The sequence below is a fragment of the Sinocyclocheilus rhinocerous genome, unplaced genomic scaffold, assembly GCF_001515625.1.
Source record: "Sinocyclocheilus rhinocerous isolate Xijiao unplaced genomic scaffold, SAMN03320098_v1.1 scaffold1730, whole genome shotgun sequence".
NCBI classification, from domain to species: Eukaryota; Metazoa; Chordata; class Actinopteri; order Cypriniformes; family Cyprinidae; genus Sinocyclocheilus; species Sinocyclocheilus rhinocerous.
Window position 1 is genome coordinate 420,145 of NW_015634043.1, and position 6,390 is coordinate 426,534.

A 6,390-nucleotide genomic window follows, 5' to 3' on the forward strand; every position below is an offset into this window, starting at 1 on the left:
TCCAGGCCTGGTCCTCTCTCGTCCAACACTGTCGTCACTCCTCCTTTTATCCTTCCGGAGCTCCTCCGTGGGACTCGAGACCGGTGAGTGGCGCAGGTGTCGCGCATTAGCATTTACTCCACCGGCCTCGCTCCGTTCCCACGGCTCTCGGCCCCGCCCCTCTCGTCACAAGATACGTTTGTGGTTTTTTTTTGTGCATTATTTTCTTTTCCGCGAACCTACAATGTGTTTTGACTTGTGGTAAGTCTTTGAAGTTTTTGTGAATGAGTAGGTTACGTAACGGACTGACGTAGTTCCTTTTTGAAGCAGTGGCTTATGGGAAGTGTAGTTCTAGAAAACACTTCCATCTCGCTTGCGTGAGTTGTTTGTTTGTGTTGTCGCATAGGTGTGTGTTAGAACGAAGATGTCTTCGGTGCTCGAAGATTTCTTCGCTTGTCCCTCGGAATCTTTACTTGAGAGGTGTACAAAGGAGCAATTTTTACAAATTGCCGAACGCTTTAGTATCGATTTTACTACTCAAGTTGTTGAGATTTTAGGATTGTCCCCTACTGACAAATACAACAAATAAGATCAAGTGTTAAAAGAGATATTTACTTGGCCTTGCAAAATTTACTTCCCCAAAAAATGCATGATGCCACATTTGTAATAAAACAAAGAGGCATTGAAGAAAAGGGGAGATGAGTTATTGGATTGTTGGGAATATTCTTATAATAGCATATAGTGAACTTCCCCGATGTACCTGTTAGGATGCAGATTGTAAACCTGGGACTTCCCAAATCAGCGCTGGGATTAGTTCCTGACACTGGAGTCATGCTCTCAATTGGCAATGCCTACATCAATCTGCATGGAAACTGGAGAGTCAAATACCTCAGAATCATGTATGTTGAGTGTCCTCATTACTAATTCACACTAAATGAATTAATTAGATTCAGGAATAATGTAAATTATGCTATATAATATCTGATCTCTTTGTACACAGAAAAGACAGTGGATCGTTTGATCTGGCTGTAAGTGAACTGACCATTAGCACCACTATTGCAGTCACGAGTGATGACACTAGCCGCGCAACAGTCAGCATGACCAACTGTGCAGCAACTGTCAACGTCAAATTTCATGGTGGGGCCAGGTAACAATAACACACAGCAACTAACACACAGCAGTCAAGTCAAAGTAAATTGCTAAAGTCAATGTTGAATGCTAAATCACCATATTATGTCAGCTTATGTTACAATTCAAATAAATTGAAAATCTTACAAAACAGTTGCTCTTTCAAATTAAATGTTTAATGCAGAAGAAGCCACTCCAAAAAATAGCTATGTCGTACAAATATTCTTCTCTACAAATATTATGTAACATTTAAAAAGAGGAAGATCTCTGAGGAAGTTAATCCTTGGCTTTTTTTTTACTGATGCAAGTGAAAATAGCAAGACAATGGCAGGACTTATGAGTCTAAATGAAGAGTTCAGATGCAAAAGCCTCTTAGTGCCATTTGAAATTTTCTTCTAAAATTAGCATTTTTATCAGGCTCATATGTGTAGGTTTAGTAATTTCACTTTAATGGCAATGAATAGGTTCATTTAGGTTCCATTAAAGTGAAATAACTGAACATAAACATATGAGCCAGAGAAAAGTTCTAATTTTAGAAGAAAATTTCAGGTTGCACTAAGAGGCTTTTGCATCTGAACTCTTCAAATATACTCTTATAAGAATCAGAAATGTTTGTCCACCTCAAGCAGTTAAGCTATAACTTAGTAGGGGTTAGCTTTGGATGACATTAGTTTTTAATTAAAAGATGTCAGTGATCCATGTTATTATTTGACCAAAGATTTAAACAACTGAAACACAGTTTACACCTAACGACTGTGTTAGAAGAAACATTTAATTTTTTGCCCTTTTATTTCCTGTTTTCATGACAGCTGGTTGTAAAAACTCTTCAGTTCCTTCATTAATAAGGCTTTACGCAATGCTCTGCAGAAACAGGTAAGGAATTTAGACTGTGAATGCCCTCTTTATTACCCACTAAATGTGTGCTGTCAAACATAAACTGAGATGAAATGTAAGACATACAGTTTCACATTCAATCTATCTGCTGTTTCAGATCTGCCCTTTGGTGGCTGATTCCATTGCTGACATAAACCCCCACCTGAAAACATTAAATGGTGATATGATAAATCATTATTTATTAATTATTGGCATTTCAGGCTTAGTATGAAAATCAACATCATTCAATAAAAAATGTTAGTACATACAAAAAAATTGACATTTCTGTTGTTGACATTCCAGTTTTAGCCAAAGTAGATCAATATGCTGAAATTGAATACTCCATGGTGGGGTCTCCTGTCGTTTCTAATACTTCCATTGACTTGGGTTTAAAGGTAACCTTTAGCATTACTGTGTGATATATATTTTTGAGACACATGACAAAATAACTGAATTGAGATGTTTTTCACATTTTTTGGGTGAATTCTACAACATTGGACAACACAAGGAACCCCCCTTTTCCCCAACACCTTTCTCATTGCCATCTCAGGACACAGATATGCTATACACTGGAGTATCTGCCTTAACCATCAACTCAGCAGGCTGTGTACAACAGGGCTGGTGCCCTCCGCCTCTACATCACTGATGACATGGTGAGATGAATGAAATGTGAAGTGTCACTCAAATCTGAAAGTTCAATAGATGTACAATAGCTGTTTTTTTGTTTTGTTTTGTTTTTTATAGATTGTCAGGAAGTGATTTTCATCATTTTGGTACACAAACATTGCAGTTTGAGTTATAAATTCAAGAACAAACATTAAAAATAAGTGTCATGTCTGAATGAGCCTGAACACTGTAATCACAGCCAAAATGTCAATTTCTTGTTTACAAAAAAAAAAAAAAAACTGTAAGCCTGATTTAAATTTTGTAAACACCAAAATAACATTAAAAATAGCAATATCTGAACCTAAACTGAATGAATATGAACAAGTAACTCAAGGTTTAACACACTTAAGCAAGAACAGCAAACGCTTAGAAACTTCTCTGTCTGACTATTCCTCTTTGAAATGAAGACAATTTTCATCATTGTCTATTGTCTATTTGTCAGTCACACGATTCATTCGCTATTTGTAGTTACATGAACATGCACGATTACTGGCATAGAACACTTTGACAACCCCAAAGCTGCTGTTTCGATCTTTGGCATGCATGGCACTTTAATGTCAGTTTCCACACATTCTCCCTTACTGAAGTGCACCTTGCACACCTGCAGAACTTTCTACAATTACTCTTGTAGCCACAAGAGATCAGATTGTGGCAGGATTTTGATTCTACTAGCAACATTGTCCAGCAAGGCTACTACCCTGCTGAAAAATCCAGCATTGCTGGTATGGTATGTTTTGCAGCCTGGGACCAGCTTGAGATGAGAGGAACAGCAAGAGCAGAAAAAAGTGAAGAGGTGAGCAGAAACACAACAACTACAACTGACTTACAGCCACGCAGCCTTAGATGAAATTCATATCTCATCAGAGGATGATTAAACAACTACAAAAACAGAATTACCATATTCACTTGTTACAAACAAGTTTAGCTGTCTTTCTCTCATATTGTACATGTACAAAGGTTGTTGAAGTTTGTTACCATTATGGTGATTAGTGTTCCCTTTAGTTGTGCACTTGGCCATTGACTTTGGTTGAATTAACTCTGTTTCAGCAATTGTTGAAAGTGCACACTATCACTATTTTCAACAATATTTCATGGTCCTGACTGCACATAGTAAAATCATCCTCTTTTATCATGTGCACTTTTTGAAATCAGTGACTGACAGCTGGATTTAGACATAAGTGACTTCCCAAATAAGTATCAACGTTTTTAAAAACAGCAACTTTCAGTTTTGAACTTTCATTATCAAGTTAACTGTCCCATTGAAAGATCTCTTCTCATAACCCGTTACTGAACAAACTGCTTATGATTAAGCTTCTATTAGGCATTTGTTTTTTTTTTGGTTTTCATATCTCTAAATGAAAAATCATATCTCTAGCAGCGCAAAAGGTCGTGGGTTCGATTCCCAGGGAACACACATACTGGTAAAAAATGTATAGCCTGAATGCACTGTAAGTCGCTTTGGATAAAAGCGTCTGCTAAATGCATAAATTATTATTATTAATTATTATTAATTATAAATGTTTTTGTTATGCAATGTACACAAGCTCTTTTTAACGTACTTTAACAGACTTGTGTACAGATCTTATGAAGCAAGAGACAATTTCTTTGAAATGTTTAACCAGTTTACCAGTGACATTGATTAATAATGTAATCATAACTAAAGTGACAAACATTTTAAGTTCAAGGAAATTACAGTTATCATATAATTCAATAAATCATGTTTTAACTTTATATTATTTTCCCTTTACATCATTAATGTGTTAAATAGAGAAATATGCAAGCAAAAACTGTTTGTCCCCAAAACACTGAACCAGCATCACCAGCCCCATTTTGCTAGAGAACAGCATGAATATGCTGGTCCACCAGCTAGACCAGCACTATACTAGCATAAACCAGCCTGGACCAACACTATACCAGCACTAACCAACCTGGAACAACACTATACCAGCACTAACCAGCATAAACCAACCTGGACCAACAATATACCAGCACTAACCAGCATAAACCAGCCTGGGCCAACACTATACCAGCACTAACCAGCATAAACCAGCCTGGGCCAGCTTGGAATCCATGCTGGTTTATGCTGGATTTTTTCAGCAGGGTAGATTCTTTCTGTCATCACCCACCCCATTTACTTGATGATCACAACACAAGGTCTGGTAGCAATGCCCCTGATGCGACCACCCTGTAAAAATTTTCTCTTGACAAGCTTCCTTCTCTCATGATCCACCTTGGTGCAGGTGCTGGTTTTGTCAAAAAGAGGCAGTACAAACCTTTTAAGAATTTTCACTGCATCATCAGGGATCTCCTTGGAGACTTCCATTATATAGAGTATATATATATATATATATATATATAATACAGTGATGACAAAACTAGAATGGTCAGAACTTTGATCTGCTGGTTTGTTCTTCATAGAAGAGTAGTTGAGCGCAGCTAAAATGTACGATATGTTTGTTTTTTTGCAGATTCCCTCTGGTTCTCCAATTTGTCTAAACACAAAGACATTTGGAACATTCATTCCTCAAGTATGACAATAAATAGACATGTTCAGTCATTAAATTCAAAAGGCTGACTCCAAGATGATTTATTTCAGATTGAGAAAATGTATCCTGGTCTGATGATGAAGCTTTTGGTTGAGACAGTGAAGGAGCCCCTCATTACATTTGAACCGAACAACACAACTGTTCAGGCCAGCAGTAGTGACAGCTTACACAATTCAGCCCAACAGCACACTATTTCCACTATTTGTCCTCAATCTGGTGAGTCACACCAGGAGGAATAACCAAAAATGAATTTAAATGAGGTAAGAAATGTTTTATAATGATTTTCCCTTCAACCAACAGGAGGGCAGTGTCAGTACTCACATATATGTGACTGAGCTCAAAATGGCAGGAAACGTGACCCTCAACAAGTGAGTTTTGGACCCATAAATGCAGTCTATTCATACTGTATACAGCTGGATGTGTGTTTATGTTCTAAAATTATTAAAAGGATTGGTACAAACTATAGTTCTATTGAACAGAATTGATATGAGCTTAGCAAAAAGCTATGTGGGACCATTCCAGGTAAGAAGAAACTAGGAAAAGTGTTTAAAACTGATCTGAAAGCAAATAATTCAGAACCTCAACATAAAATTTAAATTGACAGGTGACATCTCTTGACAATATTTTCACAAGTCTTGAAGGTTGTTGTCATTCCCAAGGTTAATGGTAAGAGTTTATTATTGTTGTTGTTATTTCTTTTTATTGGCATTTTAAGTGAAAAACTTCATTTTTATTGTTATTTACACATGGGCTTTTTCTTTTCAGCTCGTTTACAGGAAGGTTATCCACTTCCTGCCATTGGAAAGATGCAGCTTGTAAACAGTCAGCTCCAGGTTCTGAAGGGTAAGCTTGTTATATATTAATGTAATATTTTTTTTTAATATAGAGACTATGTTGATTTAATAATAATAAAAATTATTATTATTATTATTACATTTACATTTAGTCATTTAGCAGACGCTTTTATCCAAAGCGACTTACAAATGAGGACAATGGAAGCAATCAAAATCAACAAAAGAGCAATGATATGCAAGTGCTATAACAAGTCTGTTAGCTTAATGCAGTACACGTAGCAACATGTAGTTTTTTTTAGTTACATAATAAAAAGAAAACAGATAGAATAGAAAAAGAATAGAGCAAGCTAGTGTCAGAGGCCATTTTTGCTTTTGTTAATTGTATAATAAATAAAAAGAAAACA

General features: G+C 36.4%; 1 pseudogene; it reads left to right on the forward strand.

Moving 5' to 3' along the window:
- The window catches only part of LOC107745327 (bactericidal permeability-increasing protein-like), an 11,866-nt pseudogene that overhangs the window by 2,031 nt on the left and 3,445 nt on the right, over nucleotides 1–6,390 (forward strand).